Source organism: Mustela lutreola, chromosome 10 (assembly GCF_030435805.1).
Source record: "Mustela lutreola isolate mMusLut2 chromosome 10, mMusLut2.pri, whole genome shotgun sequence".
NCBI classification, from domain to species: Eukaryota; Metazoa; Chordata; class Mammalia; order Carnivora; family Mustelidae; genus Mustela; species Mustela lutreola.
In genome coordinates this window covers 64,409,129-64,436,423 of record NC_081299.1, presented here as the reverse complement: position 1 = coordinate 64,436,423, position 27,295 = coordinate 64,409,129, and the positions used below count along the sequence as shown (strand labels likewise).

Below are 27,295 nucleotides of genomic sequence, written 5' to 3'. Positions count from 1 at the left end.
AACACTTCTCTTTCCTAAATTGTGTTAGTTTTTAGTAAATGTTCGTATGGTACAAAAGACTATTAATAAATAGTTTGTCAGGACTTTATAATAGTATTTGAAAATGTTGACTCGGGGAAGGGATTTTAGTGGTTATGGGAGAAAATAAAGAGACATATTATTATTGTTTTTATACCTAAGTTACATGGAGGACAGGTGTCTCATACTTTGCCCATGCTTTCTGTAACCTTACCCACCCTCAGGTACTTCTTAAAAATTTGCCTGATTTTAATTCTTTAAACATTTCACTTTTTCAGGAATTTTTCTGCCCTTAAATAATTGTTTTGAACTAAATCCCTGTTTTGCTATCTCCAATATGCTTAAGATGCTGAAGATGAGGGAAACAAAAGGCATTAAGCAGAGATTAGGCCCCAAAATTGGTATGTGAAACAAAAATTGAGCCAAAATTATTATTATTATTATTTTTAAAGATTTTACTTATTTATTTGACACAGAGAGAGATCACAAATAGGCAGAGAGGCAGGCAGAGAGAGAGGGCATGAAGCAGGCTCCCTGCTGAGCAGAGAGCCAGACAAAGGGCTCAATCCCAGGACCCTGGGATTATGACCTGAGCCAAAGGCAGAGGCTTAAAAGCCCTCTGAGCCACCCAGGGGCCCTGAGCCAAAAATCTTTCTTGAGAGTTTCTCAAATAGCACATAAAATACAATGTAGTATTGTTTTCCATTAAGCCTGACGTTTCCTTTAGTGCTAGAGCAGATTACTGTTTTCTTTTTCTTTGGTGGAGAGCTTGATGAAGTGGTTTGCTTGGGACTAGGGAATAAGTTATGTGAAAGTACATCTCCTCCAGAGTAGAATTAGATGTTGATGCTGTAAGAGGCATACAGGGATTAGTACTGACTGAGAGGATATAGAATCATAGTTCCTACCTCATGTTTACTTTGGAGAATAAATGCATTGAATTTTGGGGTGGGTGAAATCGACCCCCTACTGAGTGCATTAAGATTAACTTTATGGAGTTAAATGTGTAAATAATTTTTCTTAAAATATGATTTAGCCGTATTACAAGTTGGGTGGATGTGAGTTTTTGTTATGATCCTGTTTGATAAACTGTTTCTATAGTTAAACCTAACAGCAGCGTTTCTGACTCTATTTTTCCTCCTTACTCTATATTTTAATCATTATGTAAGATTAATATTCCTGTTTTAAACCTTTTTCTTCATCTCCCCTTATTCATAAACTCTTAATTTATGCAAATAAAGTTCAAGTCCTCTATGCTAGTATTCAGTCTAGTTCCAGATCTGACATTCTGATAATTTAATTTCAAGCCCTTTGCTCTAGCCACTTCCTTCTTGTAAGTTCCTCTTTTGGTCTCTGTCATTACCTTACACTGGTCATTCCACCTATAGTACCTTTCTTCCTCCCTCTTTCTAGTTTTCTATACCCAGATTTAATTTATACACTCCCTAGAGCTATCTTGGTCCTTCTTGCATAAATATTTTATTTATACTTTTGTCATGTGACTTTTATTGTATGTACTGATCTTATTTCTTCAATGCTTGTTCTCATACTATGTTTGTAATCCTCACAGTACTTTCTTTAGTATATTGTATAGAGTTGAATGAATGAATGAATGAATAGTTTGCTGAAGACTACTAGCCAAGTAGAACCTGATTGGTCTAGGCTAGAAAGGAAATATTTATAAATACTGTTTATTTATATTCCCTTTATTTATTTTTTTTAAGTTGTTTTTTAAAGTAATCTCTATACCCAGCGTGAGGCTTGAGCTCACAACTCCAAGATCAAGGGTTGCACACTACTGACTGAGCTAGCCAGGTGCCCCTTTTATCTCCTTTAAATCTTATTTCTCAAACTTCATTGAGCTAAAAGTGCTCTGCAGTTAATTTTATAAATTATTCCCTAACTCATACTTTAGGAATCCATTGGTGGGGTGATCTCACCAAGGAACTTTAAATTCATTAATTTCTATCAGATAATCTATAAAAGTCTTGCTTAAGATAAATAAATTTCAACTTTACTTATTCTCTACCTTTCTACTATTTAAGTTCCCTTGGGCTGGGCTTTTTTTGGGGGTCCCATGTCCCTTTTTACTTCTTTTTAAAATAATAAATATTAGAATTAAGAATGTGAATTCTTGTATCTGTAACCTAAGGGAAAAAAATCATGGATTGCCTCTTGTTGTTGTTGTTGTTTTTTTAAAATTTTATTTATTTATTTGACAGACAGATCACAAGTAGGCAGAGACGCAGGCAGAGAGAAAGGAGGAAGCAGGCTCCCCACCGAGCAGAGAGCCCGATGCGGGACTCGATCCCAGGATCCTGGGATCATGACCCCAGCCGAAGGCAGAGGCTTTAACCCACTGAGCCACCCAGGTGCCCCTTGTTGTTGGTTTTAAAGTCCTGTTGGCAGTGTAACTTTTAACCATTGTTTTTTAAGCTGCCGTGGCTTAGATCTTGTACATCAGAGGGCATTTTCTAAAATGGAGCATTAATAAGATATTTCAGAGAATTTTTTTACTCACTTAAATAATGTGGAGAAGGGGATGATTTTTATGGTTATTTGAAAATAGTTGTGGTTTTCCCTCTAGTAAGGTCAGACAAAATGGGCTCCTATTTCTGGCTTCCTTCTTCACACTCCTTACAACACATTCACCATTCACAGTAATTCAGATACTATGTAGTGATTTTCTAATGGCTTATTTCATTACTCCTTGAGGCCTTTATGAGAGATTGTTTTTTGTATTACATTTTGAAAATAGTTACTCAGTAAAAAAAATTAGGAAAGGAAAAAACATTACAGATAATTGCAAATAATAAAAATAGATAAATCACTTATAAAACATGTACAGGGTTAAAGCACAAAAGCAATAAAATCTATCTATAAAAATCAGTCAAAGGATTCACAAAATGAAAGGATGTAAAGTATGGGCTCATATATATAAAATGAGGGGAGAGGAAGTAAAAATTTAGTGCTTTTAGGATGGGTTCAAACTTAAGCAACTATCAACTTAATATAAACTACTATAGGCATAGGATGTTATTTAGAAACCTAATGGTGATCACAAATCAAGAACCTGTAATAGACATACAAAAAATAAAGAGAAAGAAATTCAAGAATATCACTAAAGAAAGCTATCAAACCATAGGGGAAGAGAAAAAGAGAAGAAAGGAACAGAGAAGAATTACCAAAACAACCATAAAACAAGGAACAAAATGCCAATAAGGATATACTTATCAACAATTATTTTTAATGTAAATGGATTAAATGCTCCAATCAAAAGACATAGGGTGACTGGATAAAAAACAAGACCCATTTATGTACTGTCGACAGGTAACACACTTCAGACCTAAAGACAAATGCAGATTGAAAGTGATAGGATAGAGAAACATTTATCACGCAAATGGAAGTGAACAGAAAGCTGGGGTGGCCGTACTTTTATTGGACAAAATAGAGTATAAAACAAAGACTGTAACAAGAGACAAAGAAGGACACTACCTAATGAAAAGGGGAACAATTCCACAAGATACTACAGTTTTAAGTGTTTATGGACACAACATGGAGTACCAAAATACAGAAGGCGACTATTAACAGAGATAATGGAAGATATCGATAGTAGTCCAATAATAATAGGAGACCTTAACATCCTACTTACATCAGTGGATAGATCACCCAGATGGAAAATCAACAAGGCAACAGTGGCTTTGAGTGACAGATTGGACCACATGGATCTAACATACATTCAGGACATTTCATCCCTAAACATCAGAATACACATTTTTTTCACATGCATATGAAACATTCTCCACAATACATCATATATTAGGGCACAATACAGTCTCAGCAAATTCAAAAAGATTGAAATCCTATCATGCATCTTTTCCATCCACAGTGGTTTTATATTCTAGTTTTATAACCAGAAATGAATCACAAAAAGAAGACAAATGGATGGAGGCTAAATAACTTGCTACGTAACAAGGAATGGGCCAACCAAGAAATCAAAGATGAAATTAAAAAAATATGTGGAGACAAATGAAAATGAAAACACAATGGTTCAAAATCTTGAGGATGATACACAAGCTATTCTAAGAGATACACAAGCTATTCTAAGAGGGAAGTTAGCAGTAATATAGGTCTACATCAACAAACAAGAAAAATCTCAAACAACCTAACATTATAACTAAAGGACCTAGAAAAAGGAGAAACAAATCCCCAAACCAGTAGAAGGAAGAAAATAATAAAGATTAGAGCAGAAATAAATGATGGAGACTAAAAACAAAACAAAACAACAATAGAACAGAAATGAAACCAGGACCTTTTTTTTTTTTTTTAAGATTTTATTAGGAGCTGGTTTTTGAAAAGTTCACAAAATTAATAAATATTTAGCCAGACTTATAAAAAAAGGATTGGGGGGGTATTCATATAAAATCAGAAGTGAAGGAGGAAAAATAACCAGCATCACAGGGGTGCCTTGCTTTCTCTGTCATGTGACTCTTGATCTTAGGGTTATGAGTTCAAACCCCACACTGGGTGTGGAGAGTACTTAAAAAAAATAAAAAAATAAGAAACACCACCACAGAAATACAAAGGATTATAAGAGAATATTATGAAAAGTTATATGGCAACAAATTGGACAACCTAAAAGAAATGGATAAATTCCTAGATGTATGTATCTGCCAAAATTGAATCAGGAAGAAATAAAAATATTGAACAGACAGATTACTAGCAATGAAGTTAAATCAGTAATCAAAAAACTCCCAAGAAACAAAAGTCCAGGACCAGACAGCTGCACAGGTGAATTCTGCCAAACATTTAAAGAGGCACATGACTGGCTCAGTTGGAGTGTGCAACTCTTGATATTGGGGTTATGGGTTCAAGATCAAGTTGGGTGTAGATATTACTTAAAAATGAAGACTTTAGAAAAAATAAAGAGCTAATAAGTATTCTCCTCAAGTTTTTCCAAAAATTAGAAGGGAAAGGAAAGCTGCCAAATTCATTCTATGAGATCAACATTATCCCGATACCAAAACCAGTTAAAGATACTACAAAAAAAGAAAACCATAGGCAATATCTCTGATGAACATAGATGCAAAAATTCTCAGCAAAATGTCAGCAAACTGAATTCGATAATTAAAAAGTCATTAACCATGATAACATTAAAAAGCCATTCACCATGATCAGGTAGGATTTATTCCAGGGATGCAAGGGTGGTTAAATATTCACAAATCAATCAACATGATACATCATATTAACAGGAGAAAAGATAAAAACTATATAGTCATCTCAGTAGATGCAGAAAAGCATTTGACAAAGTACCAAAGCCGTTTATGATAAAAACTGTCAACAAAGCATGTTTAGAGGGAACATACCTCAACATAATAAAGGCCATGTATGAAAAACCAATGTCTAACATCATACTCATTGATGAAAAATCAAGCTTTTTCTCTAAGATCAGGAACAAGACAAATATGTCCACTTTTAGCACTTTTATTCAACCTAGAACTGGAAGGAAGACCTAGCGATAGCAATCAGATAAGAAAAAGAAGTCAACAGCATCCAGATTGGTAAGGAAGAACTAAGCCTTTAACTATTTGCAAATGACATGATACTATACATACAAACCTGAAAGACTCCAACAAAAAACTGCTAACACTGGTAAATAAATTTAGTAAAATTGCAGGATACAAAATCAGTATACAGAAATTTTGCAGTTCTATATACTAATAATGAAGTAGCAGAATGAGAAATTAAGAAAACAATCCCATTTACGATTGCACCAGAGAGAATAAAATGCCTAGAAATAAGCAATCAAGGAAGTGGAAGAAAGACCTGTGCTCTGAAAACTATAAAATATTGATGAAAGAAATTGAAAGTGAGATACAAATAGATAGTTCATGCTTGTAGATTGGGAGAACCAGTATTGTTAAAATGTCCATACTACCTAAAGCAATCTGCAGATAATGCAGCCTCTATCAAAATGCTGTTGGTGCATTTTTCACAGAAATAAAAAAAATAATCCTAACATTTAATATGGAACAATTGAAGATTCTGAATAGCCAAAGCAATATTGAAAAAGAACAAAACTGGAGGTGTCACAATTCCAGATTTTGAGATATACTGCAAAGTTTTAGTAATGAAAACAGTATGGTACTGGCACAAAAATAGTCACATAGATCAGTGAAACAGCATTGGCAGCCCAGAACCAAACCCACAGTTATATGATCAACTAATCTGCGACAAAGGTGGCAAGAATATGCAATGGGAATAAGAGAATCTATTCAACAAATTGTATTGGGAAAACTGGACAGCTGCATGAAAAGGAATGAAATTGGACCACTTTCTTATGCCATACATAAAAATAAACTCAAAATGGTTTAGAGATCTAGGCCTGAAACCATAAAGTTCCTAGAAGAAAACATAGGCAGTAATCTCTTTGACATCAACCATAGGACATTTTTGTATTTATACTTCCTTTGGCAAGGAAAACAAAAGCAAAATTAAACTGTTGAGACTACACCAAAATAAAAAGTTTTTGCACAGTGAGGGAAGCCATCAACAAAACTACAAGGCAGCCTACTGAATGGGAGAAGATATTTGCAAATGATAAGGGGTTAATATAAAAAATATATAAAGAACATACAACTCAAAACATAAACACACAAAAATAATCCAATTTAAAAATGGGCGGAGGACATGAATGGACTTTTTTCCAAAGAAGACATATAGACAACCAACAGACACATGAAAAGAGGCTTGAATTCACTAATCATCAAGGAAATGCAAATCAAAACAGCAATGAGATCTCACTTCACAGTTGTAACAGTGGCTAAAATAAAAAAATGGGAAATAAACAAGTGTGGGGAGGGACATGGAAAAAAGCTTCAGGCACCCACTGGTGGGAATGCAACCTGGTGCAGCCACTAGGGAAGATGGTATGGAGGTTCCTTGAAAAACTAAAAACAGAACTACCGTATTTACCCAAAGAAAGCGAAAACACTAATTTGAAAAGATATATGCACCTTTATTTACAATAGCTAACATATAGCAGCAGCCCATGTGTCTGTCTATAAATGAATGGATAAAAAAATGGTAGATATATATATATAGGCAGTGAAATATTACTCAGCCATCAGAAAAGAATGAAATTTTGCTGTTTGCAAGAACATAGAAAGATCTTGAAGATATAATGTTAAGTGAAATGAGTCAGAGAAAGACAAATGCCATATGATTTCACTCATATGTGGAATTTAAGAAACAAATGAACAAATAAAAAAAGAGATAAAAACCCAGACTCTGGTTACCAGAGGGGAGGCAGGTGGGGGCAATGGGTAAAATAGGTGAAGGGTATTAAACAGCACACTTACTGTGATGAGCGCTAAGTAATGTATAGAATTGTTAAATCACTATATTGTGTAACTGAAACTAATCTAACACTGTATGTTAATTATACTTGAATAAAAAAGAAGAGATAAGAAATAGTTACTCAGAATGGTTAAATGACTTGCTTAAGGTCCACTAAAATTACCATTATGTATTAGAACCAGAATTTGAATTCAGATCTTTCAACTTTATGGCTGGAGCATTTCCATTATATCACAACTAACTCTTCCCTAAGAAACTGCAAAAAGAATATTTATGTAACATTTACAATTAGAGAATTCTTTTAATAATAACAATTTTATTCTTATTCCAGTCCTATAGAGATTGGTATTATTATGCACACTGATCATTTAATACCTTATTAAATTAAAAGACCTATGTCTACATGTTGAATGTAGTACTGAGGTGTTATAAAAGTTTTAATTTAATAAATATAAGGAATGCCTCTCCTATTTCCTCATTTACTCATTTTTTGCACAGTTTCTAGTTGTCTTAGTTTTTATTATGTGATGTGTCACGTACTTTGTGCTTCTGTACATCGTCGTGCTTTGTAGCTATAATTCATGCTTCTGTACTTCAACAGCTTTGTAGCTGTTTATTCCCTGTCTCTGGTCTCTTTTTCCCTCCAACTCATCCTACACACAGCTGTTAGAATTCTTTCTCAGACACTGCTTTCATGTTTTCACTCCCACGATCAAGAACCTGCAGTGACTCTCTGTTGCCTTTCTGAAAAATCCAAAATGTTCATCCAGCCTTTAGTCTTACTGCTTTGTTAATTCCAATTTACTATGTTCATTTGTAGATTCATTATGGCACCTACTACATAATATTTAGTCACTCTCATTTTTCTCTATATGTATTTACATATATATTTTTGAGCATTTATTACATTTAAAACACTTTAAATCCTCTGTGCTCTCCTTTCCTACCCGTATGTCTTTCTTTCCTTTGTGTTACTGTGTAGAACATCATAGAGTACTCTGTACAGGGAGGTCACTGAGTGCTTTAAAAAAAAAAAACACATTGCAATTAATTTATACAATTTTATAAATAAGTATATGTTCACAATTTTATTCTTATTATTTTTATCCTATGATTTTGTCTAATTTTTATGTACAAAAGGACTAGAACTATAGTAATTGTGCTTTGTAAATAATTTGCAATATATTGTAGTTATTGTCAAGGTATAATACTAACTCATGACTTTGTTCTGCTTCTTGCCTCCTATCACTTTCCAATGTTTTTTTCTTGTATACTCTGTAAAAATATAAATAATAGTGTTTGAATATAGATACTTATGTATCCTTAACAATCTGTCATTTTATTCTTACCTTTGGCAGCTGATCTGTCTGCCACTCCACAGGATGTTTGGGTGAAGTGTATAATATCTTGAAGAGAGGAACATTTAGAATAGCTAAGTTGAGATGTGCTCTAGGGAGGAGAATAGTGACCAGGGTAAAAAACATTTAGGCCACTGGCATCGTGCTCTTATCTTTAAATAGTTGTAAACCATTTGACAGACTAAGAAGACTATGAAAGATTTTATGGAGCAAAGGGGTAATTTCTTTATTGATTTGTAGACATAGGAAGATTTTGGGATGTCAAAGAAGCAAGAGGTGCTTATTTATTTATTTATTTTTAAAGATTTTATTTATTTATTTGAGAGAGAGACAGTGAGAGAGCATGAGCAAGGAGATGGTCAGAGGGAGAAGCAGACTCCCCATGGAGCTGGGAGCCCGATGTGGGACTTGATCCCGGGACTCCAGGATCATGACCTGAGCCGAAAGCAGTTGCTTAACCAGCTGAACCACCCAGGCGCCTGAGGTGCTTATTTCTTAATACCATAATGTTTTTATTACTGAAACTATCTTCTTATCTGGTAACTTGATTTCCTTGACTTTGTTATTTTTTTAGAATCGTCTTGGCTATTTTGGGGTCTTGTTTCTTCCATATTAAGTTTAGAATCAGCTTGCCAAATTCTTAAAAAACTCTGTTGGGATTTTGATTTGCATTGCAGTAAATTTTAGATGAACTTAGAATAGGCTTCTTTATGGCATTAAATATTTATTTATATATAAGGTTTATCTCCATGTAATTATGTGTTTAACAGCTTTCAACTAAGTTTTATCATTTTTAATTTTTCTCCATAAACATTTTTGGTAGAATTTTTAGTGGTCTTATTTTTTTGTTGTTGCTATTGTAAATGTACCATTTTAAAAAGCACTTTTCTTCTGTTGCACATACAGTTGGCTTTTGTATATTGTTCTAGCAACCTGCTGAACTGTATTAATTTTAATAATTTAGGGGCGCCTAGGTGGCTCAGTGGGTTAAGCCGCTGCCTTTGGCTCAGGTCATGATCTCGGGGTCCTGGGATCGAGTCCCGCATCAGGCTCTCTGCTCAGCGGGAAGCCTGCTTCCCTCTCTCTCTCTGCCTGCCTCTCTATCTATCTGTGATCTCTCTCTGTCGAATAAATAAGTAAAATCTTTAAAAAAAATAATAATAATTTAACTATAAATTCTTTTTTTCATAGCCATAAAATCTACAGTGGCAGTTTTCTTTCAAATCTTCTTAGCATAAATTTTTTAAAAAGATTATTTATTTATTTTAGAGAGAGAGAGGGAGTAGAGGAAGAGGGAGAAACAGACTCCTTGCTAAGCAGGCAGCCCCACGTGGGGCTCAATCCCAGGATCCTGGGGATCATGACCTGAGCTTAAGGTAGCTGCTTAACCAACTGAGCCACCCAGGTGTCCCAGCCATAAACTTCTTTTAAATCTTCAAAATTGGGATGCCTGGGTGGCTCAGTTGGTTGGACGACTGCCTTCGGCTCAGGTCATGATCCCGGAGTCCCGGGATCGAGTCCCGCATCAGGCTCCCAGCTCCATGGGAAGTCTGCTTTGCTCTCTGACCTTCTCCTAGCTCATGCTCTCTCTCACTGTTTCTCTCTCAAATAAATAAATAAAATCTTTAAAAAAAAAAATCTTCAAAATCTGGGGCACCTCAGTGGCTCAGTAGTTAAGTTCCTTCTTTCGGCTCAGGTCATGATCTCAGGGTCCTGGGATTGAGCCCCACATTGGCTTGATCCTGCTTAGTGGGAAGCCTGCTGCTCCCTCTCACACTCCTCCTGCTTGTGTTCCCTCTCTCACTGTGTGTCTCTCTGTCACATAAATAAATAAAATCTTTTAAAAAATAAACAAGTAAATAAATTTTCAAAAGCTTTCATATTTGAAAATTTGAGGATAAAAATTAGTTTAAAGACCTCAAAATTAGTAATCCAGAGAAACCTTTATTTTGTCCATGAAAAAAATGTGTTCCTGAGAGGTAATGTGATGTTTAAGGTTAACAACTATTTGGTGGCAGAGGTAACACTAGAATTCTAGTTATAGTGATTATATTATACTATGTTGTCCAATTCATCATTATTAATAAGTAAAATATTAAAAAGGATAAGTGAAAGCAATTAATTAAAAATAAAGATAAATGTTGATATGCTTTATGAAGCTGATGTTTGCATGATAATATACTTAGTTTACTAATGTAAACAATAATCTAATAACCTTACCAAAATTATAATAGCTCATCTTCAGAGTTTTGTCTTGTAATAAGCTTTTTCTAGAGCTATTCATCTATTTCAATTTGAAGATAACTTAGAAAGTTATTTTTATTTTCACTTTGGTACCTCCAATAAAGTGAACCTACTGGTGTTGTACCTAGTATTTATATCGGAACATGCAATAACTTGATTTCCTGGGTATTTGTGATTACCTTGTTACATAGTCTTAGAGCACCTGGTGGCTCAGTTGGTTAAGTGTCTGGCTCTTAATTTTGGCTGGGGTCATGACCTCAGGGTCATGGGATCAAGCCCTAAATCAGGCTCCATGTTCAGCAGGGAGTCTGCTTGAGGTTGTTTTCCCATTCCTCTCTTTCCCTTTCTGTTCCTCTTCCTGCTTACGTGTTTTCTCGCTCTCACTCTCTTTCTCTAAAATTAATAAATAAACAATTTTTAAAAAAAATAGTCTTATTGGATGTTTGTTTTATAGTCAGTTATGTCAGTTTAAATTCAGGTGCTTCCAAGGATCAAGTAAATGTAAGGAAATCATAATTTATGTGGGAGGCAATTAGCAGAGTATATGAGAGTACAGGCTGTTAGTAAAACACTCTTTGTAGATGATAGTAAATACAGAAGATCCCAAAGACTCCAACAAAACCCTGTTAGAGTTAATAAACAAATTCAGTAAAGATGCAGAATATAAAATCAGTGTACAAAAGTCTGTTGTTTCTGTATACTAATAGCAAACTATCAAAAGGGGAAATTAAGAAAATCCTGTTTACAGTTTTATCGAAAAATAATAAAGTACCTAGGAATTAATCAAGGAGGTAAAAGACCTGTACATTGGAAACTATAAGGCACTAATGAAAGAAATTGAGGAACACAAATAAATGGAAAGATATTCTGTGCTAATGGATTAGAAGAATTAATATTGTTAAAATGACCGTACTACCCAAAGCAATCTACAAATTCAGTGCAGTCTGTATCAAAATTCCAGTGGCATTTTTCACAGATGAAAAAGCAGTCCTAAAATTTGTATGGAACCCCAAAAGACCCCAAATAGACAAAGCAATTCTGAGAAAGAAAAAAACGGTTGAGTCATCACACATCCTGATTTAAAACTATAGTACAAAGCTATAATACTCAAAAACGCTATGGTATTGGCATGGGAATATATGCAGCCCAATGGAACAAAATTGAGAGCACTGGAATAAATCTGTACATATGTGGTCAGTTAATTTGCAACAAAGAAGTGAAGAATATAAAATGGTGAAAGGAAGGTCTCTTCAATACGTGATGTTAGGGAAACTGCAATGTGCAAAAGAACAAAACCGGACCACAACTTACATTGTACACAGTCATCAACTCCAGATGGATTAAAAACTTGAAGGTAAGACCTGAAACCATAAAACATTGAGAAGAAAACATTGGCAGTAAATTCTGACATCAGTCTTGGTGATGATTTTTTAAATTTGATAAGAGAAGCAGAAATCAATAAGTGGGATTATATCAAACTAAAAAGCTGTACATCAAAGGAAACCATCAACAAAATGAAAATGCAACCTACCAAATGGAAGAAAATATCTATGAATCACATATCTAATAAGGGGCTATATGTATAAATATATAAAGAACCTGTATAACTCAATAATAAAAAAAAGAAATAATTCCAGTAGAAAACGGTCAGAGGATCTGAATAGACATTTTCCAGAGAAGATATGCTGATGGCAAATAAGTATATGAAAAGGTTCTTAATATTACTAGTCATCAGGGAAATGCAAATCAAAACTGTGCCATCACCTCCCACCTATTAGAATGGCTATTACCAAAAAGATAAGAAATAACAAGTGTTGGTAAGGATATGGAAAAAGAACTCTCATGCACTGTTCGTAGGAATGTAAATTAGTACCTCCACTATGGAAAAAGATAAAGTTTCTCAGAAAGTTAAAAGTAGTACTAACATATGATCCAGCAATTACATTTCTGGGTATTTATTCAAAAGAAAGGAAAACACTAACTCAAAAAGATACCTGCACCTTTGTGTTCATTGTAGTTTTATTTACAGTAGCTGAGATGTAGAAACAACCTAAGTGTCTATGGAAGAATGGATGGATAAAGAAGATGTGGTATGTATACACAATGGAGTATTATTTAGCTACAGAAGAAGGAAATTCTGCTATTTGTGACAACATAGATGGACCTCTGGAGGCATTACCCTAAATGACATAAATGAGAGGAAAACAAATACTGTATGATCTCACTTATATGTGGAATCTTAAAAAAATTGAGCTCATAGATACAAGGAACATATCAGTGGTTGCCAAGGCAGGGGGTAGGAGGTGGGCAAAATGGGTAAAAGTGGGGGCACCTGGGTGGCTCAGTGGGTTAAGCCACTGCCTTCGGCTCAGGTCATGATCTCAGGGTCCTGGGATCGAGTCCCGCATCGGGCTCTCTGCTCAGCAGGGAGCCTGCTTCCCTCTCTCTCTCTCTGCCTGCCTCTCCGACTACTTGTGATTTCTCTCTGTCAAATAAATAAATAAAATCTTTAAAAAAAAAAATGGGTAAAAGTGGTCAAAAGGTGCAATTTCCAGGGGCACCTAGTTAGCTTGTCAGTTAAGCCATCTGACTCTTGATCTCAGCTCAGGTCTTGATCTCAGAGTCATTCAGGCTCTGTATTGGGTTCCACGTTGAGCATGGAGCCTACTTTTAAAAAAAAGTATAAACCTACAGTTATAAAATTGGTAAGTACTGGAGATGTAATGCACAGCGTGGTGAGGTTAAAAAAAAAAAAAAAAAGTACAAACTCTAGAGTCAGGCCAGACTACAAAGTCTGATCTAAGTTCAGAAGTAGGCAGGAATGATGACTTACATTGCTTTTGCTTCAGATAGCTACCAGACCAACAAAGAAGCAATGCAAAAAGTATATGTGAGATAAGAATATGAGTAAGTGGCTACAGCTTTCCTCTACTTGTTTGTTACCATGGCGATCCTGAATTTGGTAGTTCGTGCAGCCTGCGAAGTGTGAGAAACCAGCCAGGTCAGAGGAATCCAGAACCATCACCAGCGGAAGGGCCATCTTGTTTGTCATTCAGAAGTTCTGCCTACTGTCCAGGCAATTTCTTGCTGTGCCTGAAATTTCTGTTTACATGTTTTATTTCCTACTGTATCATCAGGCCTTACGCAAACCTTGGAAGGGCCTGTAAAAGTCCCTGGTAGTTTGTTGATCGTGGACAAACTATTTAATCTCTCTCAACCTTAGTGCCCTTTTTTATGAGATGGAAGAAGAAGACCTATATGGGGTGAATTTTGGTGGTTCATCAGTTCAGCTGGGAGTAATTCCCAGCTCCCTTGCATCATTCCACAATTTCATGAATCAGCCTGTCATTTTTTTCTGATTATTGCATTGGCCTAGCATCAACTGACTTGGCATTAATTTAATGATCCTGAATACTAGTTTTACTGTGACAGTCTTCATTAACATAAGAAAGGTCATAAAAGGGTACAGGTTTGTAATTTGAGCCATTTTGAGTTACGAGTTGCCTATTCAAACCAGGCTTCTTAGTAAGAAAAGGAGAAAGAAGCAGATGCTTGTAGAAGAGCTGAGTCACTTGAGTGGCAAAACACTGGGATCTATAACATTTCACAGGTTTTTATTATTGCAGTCTCAAACTATCTGGTCTCTGTAAGGCTTTATTCTTGAATTTTCATTGAATTATATGCCATGCTAATAATTCGTCTTCCTTCTTTGAACTAGTTTGAGTGATTCATTACAAATAAGAGAGCCTAACTAGAGTACATATTGGGGTGTGGATAAAGGGTTTATAACAAAGCCCTTTTCTAATATAAAAAAAAAATTGACTTTTGTTCACTTTATAACTCTATTCTGTTGGATATAAAAAGGTAGGCAACATTGCTTTTGGTAAAATTGATTAGATAACTGTAAGTGGACTGGGATAAATCAGTCAATCAATGAATCAATCACAAGTACTTGAAAAGGCCATACCTTTGGGCTTTTCTGAGTGGGAGGAGTTTTCTAACTGGGTTTGTTCCTTGGAGGGACCCTGAAAAGTATGTCTATGGAGGTATTGCATAAGATGTTGACTCTAACTGGGTGTGAGGTTTCTAAGCCAAAGTGGATATTCTGCCCACCTGTATAAGTCTCACTACCTCATTCTTAAGTTACTATCTGAGGCACCAAAAAGAATAGCTTGGGCGGATCACATACACATATACACTTGTGCCATGCTGTTAGCTACAGCCTCTTAGACTTGAAAGAGAAAGTCCTGGACAGTTACGTATATTGCCATAGATTGTTGTGGGGGTACTCTAATGGAAGAGGAATGTCTAGCAGTTTTAATATTTTGCTGCTGTCACAAATAGCCACAAATTTAATGGCTTAAAATAATGCACACTAGTTTTGGACATCAGAAGTCCAAAATGTGTCATCAGATCTGTGTTCCTTCTTAAAGCTCTAGGGGAAAATTTGTTTCCTTATATTTTCCAGCTTCTAGAGGGTGCTTGTTTTCCTTGGCTCATGGCCCTGTTCTCCATTTTGAAAGCCATCAGCATAATATCTTTAATGATGGTTCTGTTGTCTGTTTCTGCTGTCACATTACCTTTGCTGACTCTGATTCTCTTGCCTCTCTCTTATAGGGACCCCAGTGATTACATGGGTTTACCCAGATACTTCAGGGTAACCTCCCCATCTCAAGATCCCTAACTTAATCACATCTGCAAAGTTGCTTTTATCTTTAAAGTTAATGTATTCACAGTTTCTGGGGATTAGAACATGAGTATCTTTTAGGGCCATCTTTTAAGTCTACTTGCTTTACTGGCAAATGTTTCCTGTTCTTTCTTCTTCTAACTGAATTTGATGCCAAGTGTGGTCATCTTGAATGTCCAATGGATCCTATCAAGAATACAAGTGGTGTGATAGATAGGAGTGTTTGGAAAACTGGAAAAGTGAGGAATCATGAAACCCAAGAAGAGCTGGCCAAGAAAATAATGCCATGTAAGAGGTGCACTCAGTTCCTAATGAGTTAGATGAGTAGAATTAGGATTATAATAGTTTGAAGAGTTAATGGGAAGCAAGGAAGTAGGAAAAGTGACTGGAGGCTGTTGACTGAGAATGAAGGAGAAAGGGAGCATAGACTGAGGGGACTTAGAACTGAGACAAATTTTTGATTTTGAGACAGAAGGAACTTATATAGGTTAGGGGAAGTTGCCAAAAGAAGGGAAATGTAGAAACTGGAAGAGAGGGAATAAAATTAATTTGGGGTTTTAATGTATCTTTATTGACCCTTCCATTTATTACACTGATGTTTTCTAAAGTAGATTGAAAAATTGGGGGGAACCAATAAAATGCCTGATGCATTTGAGGTTGTATGACTGAGGATGGGTACTAGGTTGGTCTGAGAAATAGGGAGGAAGGCAACTGGTGGGGGTTGGGGTGGAATATGCACTAATTTAATCTACTTCTTTTCTCCTTCTTACCTTTTTCCCTTTTCCAACCCATAAATATATGTTGAGAGTTTGTGATGTTTAGAATACACCTGCTAGTTTGTATGATTTAAACTGAAGTGGGGATAGAGGAAGAGAAAAGTGTAGAAGAGTAAACTGTGGCCTCCAAGAAAAAATGTAAGTGTTTGGGTGGTAGCAATGGGAGTGACCACAAAATAAGTCATACTAAACTTGACATTTCACCATGGAAAGTGGTGGTAATAATAAGTATTTCTAAGAAAGTTCTGAGTATTCTAATGGAGAATTGATTAAAAAAAGTAATTCTCTGTCACGTTATATCTGACTCTTTCTGAAGTGTTAAAAAGGTAAGTGAAATTAACATTTGTGGACATAATTTGATTTCTTTGGAGAAAAGATATCTCATATATTTTTATATTAGTTTCTAAGTATTTGACCTGAGCATAAGCAGGAGGTTACTCATTTCAGTAAAAAGTATCCTGACATTAAATCCTTAACGCCCACCTGTTATCTTTCATTTAACATTATATCCATGCCCAAGGCTTCCAATCTTGAAATTCAGTTGTTATTTAGAAAGTAAAACCCTTATTAATCAGAACTTAATTTACCTAAAATATCAGTTTTTCTCCTCTGTATTAGATGCAAAGGACAATCAAATAATACCTTAATAGGGATTTTGTTCTAACAAATATGTTTTAGGTTTTATCCTGGCCAAATAAAATCCAACTTAATTTCCTGCCTTTCATTGAATTCTGTTTATAATGTTACATTTGATAAAATAGATATTCAAATGTTAGCTTTTGTATACAAATAAGATTTTTGTTTAGTAGATTGTTCTTAGGAAAGTAGTTTAGATATTGTCTTTTTTTTTTTTTTTTTTTGCATTTCACTATTTATTTAGATGTTTAGCTTCCACACTGGGGTTTTACAAGCTGGTGAACCCTGACAAACTATTTCTCTCATGGACCTGTAACTACACATTACAAGATAACATAAGTATATGGTTGAACTAACATCAATACACATCACTGTTTTATCAATTATATAAAAAATTATCAAGTATCTAAATACTGAGTTACACAGCTCAAAAGCATATAAAAATTAAATGCTCAATTCTACTAGCCGAAACCTACTTCTTTTTTTTGCAAGGGAGGTTAGGAAGAGAAGGAAAAAAGGCAGACTTTAATAAAAATACAACTGGTAAACAGTTTCAAATAGGTATGGAAAAATAATAAGAATTTTGTGATTAAGAATTATTATAGCTACAATAATAAATCATCTCTACCTTTAAAAAATGTTTACTAAATTAAAGAACATATTCTGCATAAGACAAAGATCGTATCATACTAGAAATATTGAATAACCTTCTCTTATTCCTTTTTTAGGTTTTCTCTGTTAAGTTGCACCCAAGAGTGCAACCATTAAATTAACTATAAGGCTTTTTTGCCTGGAGGCATTAAAGGTGTGCTTCTGTGTAATGCAGGTTTTTAAGATAGAGGTTTTCCATAGTAGTACAAACAGTACATAGCAGTACAAAGTGAGATCTGTAAAAAGGCGTTAAATAATCACTGTACAACTTGATAAAAAATCAGTGGTTATGTTAACCTGGATATATACTAGTATGAATGTGAGCAATGTAAACATGAAGTGAGCAAACAAATAACTGTGTAGTCTTTGATTCCAGTGTTTGAAATGACTGAAGGAATGAACCATATAAGATCTAGCATGTTCCTAGTTCCTAGGTTTTAGTTCTATAGGATACTAAAAATACACAAGCGTTATTTATATTGAATATTTTGGTACCTGATCTGTCTATATGTCTTATGTATTGATAAGATTCTGGCGTGGGAATAGATTTAAAGACTTAAGACTCTGTACTGCATGATTTCAGGAAAGGTCGGCTGGTACAAATGTTAAGGAAATTTTAACTGCTGAACTGTTAAGTCTCCAGAAAGGTTGGCTGTAACCCAAACATAGAGGTTCTGTGCAGCATGTAACCTGATAAGACTGCTTTTTTCAGTATTCCTATAGAAGTTTCATTAGACTTATTCACCAAGCCAACTTCTTGGCTAATATGCACAGCAAATTAGGTTCCATCTGAAGTTCCACTTCCAAGACAGTAGCGTCAGGCACCCCAGTTTTATTGGCCATTGATGTCTCTGCAGCACAGACACATTCTATAATGATACTTCTCTAAATACAAAAGTTGCTTGATGTTAAAGATCCATAGCTGCTTTTGTCTTATGATCTGTATGGGACCTTTATGTTTCATTCCTAAGCACATAAGCATTGGAGCTTTCCCATGGCCTGCAACCAGTGAATGAACAGCAGCACAACAACCAAGTTCTTCTCAAAACTTGATTTTTGCAAGACTTATCCAGTTATCAGTAATCTGGTTAGATGGTGGTACAGCTTCATCAAAACTCAAGAACATGGATACCTTCCTTTTCCATAAAAGCAGTGTCATACATTGCTTTCTATATACTCTTACTATAGTGGTAATGCCATACTTCTTATGTTTGGTTGGATTGTAGATAATAAGAAGTATATTGTATAGCTAGCCGCCATGGGAGTTGAACAGTTCATTTAAGTCATGTTCATTTAGTTTAAAATATTTGTTAGAGTTATGAACTAATTTTAAAAATTGCATATAGAAATTATATAAAGAAACTTGAAACCTCCACTTGAAATTCTCAGTGCTGTGAATATAGTTGGAGTAATGGGAAATGAAATGAACCTCCTAACAAGAGGCAGGAAATCTTCAATCCACTAATATTGAACAAGGGAAAGGAAGAACACTGAGGCTTACCCCATCTAGGTCAGAAGTGGAAAATGCTTTGCAGATTTCAATTCAACACTTCTGTGGTCAGGCTAACTGCTCTTCTGTGGCTTCTTAGAGTGCTAATGAATTTCTATAGTTCTCTTGCCCTCATAAAAGTCACACTGTGCTTGGCAGTAATTTTTTCTGTCCTTTGGAAACTTCATAAATGTGTGATGGTAGAAAAGAATATACTTACTCATTGAAGATTGTAGCTTAATCCTACAGTGGGTACCGAGGTGGCAGTGACACAGGTGGTAGTGGCTACTGCTACAGGACAGGGCATCCGTGGTGGCCAGGTGCAGGGGAGGCTGTGCAAGTCTCCTTGGGGCACTGGGCTCGTACTGGGTTTTGAGAAAGAGTTGAAATTAGAACTTTCCAGTGCCCAGGCTTTTTAAATCATATTTATTGTAATTTTAAAAAGATTTGGGGGAGATTTTTCCCAGTTTTTAAAGGTGAAAACAGACTTAAAATCCATAGGTCTATAATTAAATAATTCATTTAAAATTTTAAAAATGTTTGTAATGAAGTTTGAACATAAGTTTCATAGAGCCATGGAAAATAGAAATACTAAGTTATGATTCTTATGAGGAAAAGTGATGTCCGTTTAATATTTGTTGATGTGAGTATAGAAATTACTAAAGGTTTATTGTTGTTGTTGTTTGACTTTGCTCATTACTTGGGAGTGGAGTAAAAGCCAGGGTATTCCATTGTGCCAAAGAATGCAGCAATAGATGGAAAGTGTATGGGCTTGGAAATAAAATCTCAACTCCTCTGCTTACCAGCCTTGTAACTTTGGGCAAGTCGTGTGACTTCAGTGAATTTCCTTATCTTTAGAATGAAGACAGTCATAATCTTCAGGATTGTTGTGATTTAGTGAGGATGAAGTATCTGATAGGACTGCGGCACAGTGCCTGTTACAGTCTACTTGTTTCCACCATCTTGTCCCTATCCCATTACCTATAGCATATTGTGACTACATTTTAAATACTAGTAATCATCACTTATGTGTTAGAACTGGAAGAAATTTTAAAAGTTCCTTACTCAGAATTCTACCTTCCCCTTTTGTTTTTAATTTGCTTGTCTACTAAAAATTCGTGTTCAAATTTGTTTCTGGAAGTTCTACCATGCTGTTTGACATAGCTCTTCTGAATTTAAATCCATTTTCTTTTTTACTCTCAAGAAATGAAGTACAGTGGTTCATTCTGTAATCTTAACCTTATTTCCATTTTTCTATAGCTTATACTCTTATTTTTTGATAATTTTATTAAAATGTGAATATATTTGATAATTTGGATAAAATACTGTAGTAAGTGGTTGTACAATTTAATACAGAATCAAATTCATTTCAGTGAACACTATTGCTTTTAAGAAAACACATTGTTGAATTACATTCAATTGAGATTTATTATTATCTTCCAGTTAATTACTCTTTTTGTATTTTTCTTCTTTAATTTTTGTCCAAGTTGATTCTTATGATGAAATCGAAAGGCAAGGTGGTAGCAAAATATTCTCCACTGGTGTTTGGTCTATCCTTTGGCAAACAGATTTTTTAAAAAAATGATAAAACCGATACCTCAGAAGCACAAGCTTCCAAATTCTCTCTCTCTCTTTTAAAAGATTGTATTTATTTATTTGAGAAAGAGAGAGAATGAAAGAGAGCAAGCATAAGAGGAGGAAGGTCAGAGGGAGAAGCAGACCCCCTGCTGAGCAGGGAGCCTGATGTGGGACTGATCCTAGGACTCCAGGATCATGACCTGAGCTGAAGGCAGTCGCTCAACCAGCTGAGCCACCCAGGCGCCCAGCCTCCAGCTTCTCTTGATGAAAAGAATATCTGACTCTTACTTAATGTCCAGAGAAAGTTAAGAGGACCTTTTGATTTTTTTTTTTGTTATTTGAGAATGGAAGTATACCAGAGAAGACATATTGTGGGTATTTGCTAGTCAAAATATGCAATTCAGGTGTTGTGATCAGGTATTAGGAGAGTGCTTATAGCATTCTGAAAATTTTACATATAGACTGTTAAAATCTACTGGGGGTTAAGCAAGACTCCAAGGTACTTGATGTGAAGTGGTTGAATTGGGAGACATGATTATGGGAATCATGGGAGACATGATTATATCAGTGCAGATCATTACAGAAAAATAAGAGCAGAGAGCCCGAGCTCAATGGCAGGACCCTGAGATCATGACCTGAGCAGAAGGCAGAGGCTTAACTCACTGAGCTACCCAGGTGCCCTGGCTGTTGACCATTTCTGTGAGGCATCCATAATGGTTGAGAAGTACAGTAACTTATAATTTGGGTAATAAAATGTACAGATTTGAATTCCAAGCCTTGAGGCTGGTGTGCTTGAGTAAGTCAGTAAACTAGTTAGTGGGAAGTTGAGCAAGGGAAAATGGGAAAAGATGAAAAACAAAAACAAAAACAAAAACTTGCTATGGGAAAGGAGAAGGGTGTTGGTGAGGCATCTCTGCTGTTTGCCTCCTCCCCCATATAGGAAGAGTGGTTAAGATTGGGGAGTGTTTGGAAGCAGAGATGGAGCAGTGAAAGCTTAGATATAGGCTACAGATGTAGGTGCAGATGATTGAGAGTGACAATGTGAGGTTTAGTGGTAGAAAAGACCTGGTGAGGGAAGGGCCAGCAGCAGGATGTAATCCCATTGCCTTTTTGTAGAAAAGAGTCAGGGGCTTTTGGGAATTGATTGGAGACTGTAGAACATGAACCCCTGTACCTCTCCGAAGTTCTGTTCTCCAATTTTTGAATTCAAGTGGGTACTTAAAATTTCGAGTTATACTTTACTGTACTTAAAGGAGAAATTTTATGCTCTAATGCTATTCTTTAATTGAAAATTTGCTAAGGTCTCTAGATGGTTCCATTTAGAATTTCAAGGGCCTATTTTATATCAGTTATGTGCTATAAATATTGAACAGCAATAATGAGTTCATGCATTTACCTTAATCACCTGAGTTGATTAAATTATCAATATAAAACAAAACACATGATTATATCCTTCCAAATCCTAGTTCAAGTAACTGAAGGTAATACAGGATTGTTTTTCTTTTTCTTTCTTTCTTTCTTTCTTTCTTTCTTTCTTTCTTTCTTTCTTTCTTTCTTTCTCTTTCTTTCTTTCTTTCTTTCTTTTTCTTTCTTTCTTTTTTTTTTTTTAAGATTTTATTTATTTATTTGACAGAGATCACAAGTAGGCAGAGAGGCAGGCAGAGAGAGAGAGAGAGGGGGAAGCAGGCTCCCCACCAAGCAGACAGCCTGATGCAGGGCTCGATCCCAAAACCCTGGGATAATGACCTGAACTGAAGGCAGAGGCTTTAACCCACTGAGCCACCCAGGCGCCCCAATACAGGATTGTTAAAAGCAAATAAATGATCATGTCAAACCAAGTGGGTTGGAATCCTAACTACTATTTACTAGCTTTGTGACCTGAGACATGTTACTTAACTTCTGTGTGCCTAAGTTTCATAACCTGTAAAATAGGGAAATAATAATATACATCTTGGAAATAATGTATGAGATAATTATACTAGCTAGATCTACCCTCATGTGACATGTCTGCTGCTGTTGATTTCCTGTCTCTGCAATGCAGTTTTTGAGCTTTATTTTTGAGTCTAGTAATGCCACTTGTTTGACATTTGGCAAATTGAAAGTAATCCAGAAAATCCTAATGGTCTAGAACCTGTGGCTAGCAGATTTGTTATGATTAGTTTCACAGCACATTGGTGATGAGATTTATTAACTTGGATATTCCTCAAGACATGGAAGAAAAGGAGGAGAAAAGCCTAAAAGTAAATTATTCTGGCATCAAGCAAATGATTTTACAACAAAATTTGTTAAATTTGCTTGGTCCTATAGTCACTGCTTTGCTACAGAAGCAATAATCTACAGAGTATCTGAATAATTTATGTCAGGGGGTAGGGGGAAGCAGCACCTATGAGCAGAAACCCAAATATTTAAGAGACCATTAAAGATCCCTGTGATTCTCAGATCTCCTGCTGCCTTAATTTCAGCTACTATTCTACATTGGGATGTTGATATTACTGATGATAAAGCTGGTGATACTAGTTCTAGGAAATAAAGATGCTCTCAGGTTGAATTATCTGATTGGTAGCATGGCTATAGAGTGGATAGCAGTTTTAAGTGAACATTTAAAAAACATTTTTACCAACGCAGTAATTTATTTAAATTTAATTCAGTGAAAAATTTTTATTAAGGTAATACCAGCCTATTAATAAATGAAGAGTTACGCTTTTTGAAATGTCACGCTCTAATGGTGTAGGGAAGTGAAAGATTACTCATCTATTTAAAATGGTTTTTTTTTTTAACCCATTGGTTGCTGGTTCCCGATTGGGTCAAGGAAGAACTTTAGGGAGGTGAGTAAAAGAATGGCCTAGCAGCCTTGATGCAGGGTTTATCTGTTCCTTTAATGTTTGGCAAACATAATGGAATATATTTATTTTAGACCATTTCCCCCCCACATGTTTCTCAAATTGTGCTTCATGCCTTCTTTTTTGAGATGGTTTAAAATTTCATTTTTATTTTAATTGTACGTAAAATCTATATAAGCACAGTAAGGATAATCTTGATCATGGTATTAAACCAGAAACCAAAGAGTAGTAAGGGAAGAGAATATACTTAATCTATAAGAGGAAAGAAGTTATGCTTCACTAATACTCATTATGTATATTTAAAGTAGCAAATACATATCACACACAAATTAGTTGATATACATAGATGTCCTCATGTTTTTTTAACTAATAGGAATGCCTGATTTAAAATATGTGGAGTGGGCCTGGGACGGTTAGTTGCTTAAGTGTCTGACTCTTGCATTTGGCTCAGGTCTGATTTCAAGGGCAGTGAGATCAAACCCGGCCTCCTTCCGCTCAGCACTGGGCAGGGCCTGTTTAAGATTTGACCTCTCCCTCTTCCCCTCCCCCGGCTTGTGCTTTCTTTCTAAAAAATAAAAATAAAATAAAATATGTGGAAACTCACATAAACAACTGACATATTGTTTGGATTCAAACCCAATTTGAACTTCATACAATTTCTGTGCTCACTTTTTCTTTTGGTTTTGTGTTGAGAGAAGGCCATATTGCCATATGCTTTGTCGTGTGATGTAGGTTTTGCAGGGCCTTGAATAGAGTGTGAGAGTTGAGTCACCACACATGGTAGTATAGGATTGCCAGACTGTAAGAATATCGTTTTTATATCAATTGGATATATTTGAGGAATTTTGTGTTAATTTTACTAAGATACAAAGCAAGTTGCTGTCATTATTTATAGGAATGTAGTAGTATGTCTTCATGTAGATTTATTTTCTTTGGTTTTGATTCCAGCAGTGATTGATCTGATATCCACTCGGTAAAAACTTAAGTAACTGCTGGGATGCTAACTGGATATTCTAGTGAAAAGGACACTTAAGGAGTCGACAAGTTAGATTTCATAATAACTGATGTTCACAGAATGTTTACTGACAGAGTTTTAAATATAAGATCTGATCCCTGAAGTCAAGTAATATAATAGGAATTTCTGAATTGCATTTTATACAACATACTTTTGTGAACATTTTCTGTATTATCGAGTTATATTGTAGTGTAGATATCAAAATACAGAGGAAAAAATGAAGTGTAGTACCAGGCCTGATGTTATCTCTTTCTCCTGTTAAATACAGTAGTGGTCAGTTAGTTTTATCAAAATAATATCCTCCTTCAAATGGAGTTAATGTGTTTAGAGTATTATTCGTTTGGTAGTTTTGTTAAAACGTGATTTATAATTTTGTATTTATTTGTAGTTTTATAAGAACCATAAGCCTAAGGAGTTAACTTTCATTTATATATGTAAGTTTCATTATACAAATAATTTAGCACCCGGACCAAGTGAGAATTTTTTTTTTCCCCTCCAGGAAAGAGTTCTGAACATTTCTTAAGTTTTAGAAACAGTGGATAAGAATATGTAGTTGGACTTCTAAACCTTTGAAATTGTTTTTTTCTAGTCCTGTTTTTCTAATCAATTATCCACAAATAAAATGATTTTTTAAAAATGTTATGTTAACTGAGGGTTATAATACTTATATGGAGGCTCAAAATTATCTGCAGGAAAGATGTTGATTGAATTTATGATTTTTTTTGATTGATTTATTTATTTTAGAAAGACAGAGAGAGAAAGCAGGGAGAGGAATGGGAGTGGAGGAAGAAAGAAAGAATCTTAGGCAGAATCCTCGCTGAGCATGAGCCAGGAAGGAGCCAGGATGATGTGGGACTTGATCCCACAACCCTGAGATCATGACCTGAGCTGAAACCCAAGAGTTGGATCCTTAACCGACTGAGCCACCCAGGCACCCCTGAATTTATAATTTTAAGCTGAAATTATGCTTCTTTATAACATTGACATTGTATGGATATTGAATGATCATTTAATTCCATAGATTAAAATTAACTTAAATAAATGGCCTAAAGGAATACCTTTATAATTGAGATTTAGAGATAGTTCAGTCTTATTTAATAGTGGCTTTTAACAAAAAAGGTGATTGGTAATAACTTAATGTAAGTTAGTCATCTTAAGTTATGAAAAAAGAGAAGATGTATTTTCCATTTTAAGAGGAGCAACTTTCACCATTCTGTGAGCATGAATCAGTAACAGCTGAAGATCTGATCTTTGAATGCGGCAGGGTTGGAACCCTCTCAAAATAGAAATCTAGCCAATTTTCAAGAAAAATCACAATGTTTCAGTTTTGAACTTTAATGTATTTGGAACATATGCAGCAGAACACTTTCTTCTTGCTATCTCCTGCCAAACTAATTATGTATACCACATTAATTTTTCCCTTATGTTTGCGAAGCTCAAGTATATATGGTAGAATTGCCTGATTCATGTTCACCATTTTTAATGGTAAGATCAAAATCAGAAGTATTTAAGATAAATTTTATAATTTTCTCTAAAAGAAAATATATGCAAAAATGAAAATGTTTCATTCACCCCCCTGATATTTATTGAATACTTACTGTATGCCAGGCTCCTTTACTAAACCTGAGTGTAAGTGATACGGCAGTGAACAGAATAGAGAAAGACCCTGTCCTCAGAGAGCTTATATTCCAATAGGAGTGGTGGTGGGAGATGATGGGGATTTCAAATTCATAAAAGACCTGTAGAAGATAAAACATGTAATGAGAATGGAGTAGCTCAACTGAGATTGGAATGACAGGAAGATTTGGGAGAAGTCTAAATTTCTTTGGTGAGTAGCCCCTAAACTGGGAAAGGCTTAGAATATTCTGGGAACAGAAAGGCCAGTATGGAAGGAGCACGGTGAACATGGGTGGTAGGAGTTGTAGTTAGAGAGGTTAGACAGAAGCCACATTAACATTAAGTAAGCCTTTTAGACCATGAGAGGAGTTTCAGTTTTTGCCTAATTATAATGGGGAGTCTTTGGAGGATTTTAAGTGAGAAAGTTTAATGATGTGACTTATTTCAGAAAGATCACTCTGGTAGTTATAAGGAAAATGACCTGAGAGAGGGCAGGAGTGGAAGCAGGAATCCAGGGAGGGAGATATTTCAGTATCTAGTCTCTTAGGGAGGTGGAGTGGAGAGAGTGAAGAGCAATTGGGCTGGGGGTGTGTTCCTGTAGCACCCCCTTTGCACTTGCATGTTTTCATACCTGGGATTCTGAAAGTTAATTTCTTTGGAATATCATAGGTTAATGTGGACTCTAAGTCTTAAGAGTGTCAAATACTACTAAAGTTAAAAAAAAAATGGGGAAGACAGTGTAACTCCTTCAGCTTCCCTTTGCTCTATGGCATAAAATACACTATGTTGGGAAGAAATTTAAGATAGTAACTTCAAGTTTTTTGGATAAATTTATGCCAGATTGCTCTAATTTCTTTGCTTTAAAGCTTATACTACATCAGAATATGAAAACAATTAAAAAGCTCTTTTAAAATATCTACTCAAAAATTATTTTATTTTTAATGAAAAAATATAATTGCCTCATGATTAATAAAATGTGTCTGCTTTTAACTTATTGGTTGAAATAGCATATTTACTGGAATTTTTT

The 27,295-nt window shown here is 35.2% G+C and overlaps 1 protein-coding gene and 1 pseudogene across 1 annotated transcript in view; one reads left to right on the top strand and one right to left on the bottom strand.

Annotated features, from left to right (window-relative positions):
* PIGK (phosphatidylinositol glycan anchor biosynthesis class K) overlaps window positions 1–27,295 on the top strand; it is a 132,446-nt gene that overhangs the window by 11,462 nt on the left and 93,689 nt on the right. The gene's annotated exons all lie outside the window — the stretch shown is intronic.
* Window positions 18,562–27,278, bottom strand: LOC131809827 (protein tyrosine phosphatase type IVA 1-like; annotated as a pseudogene).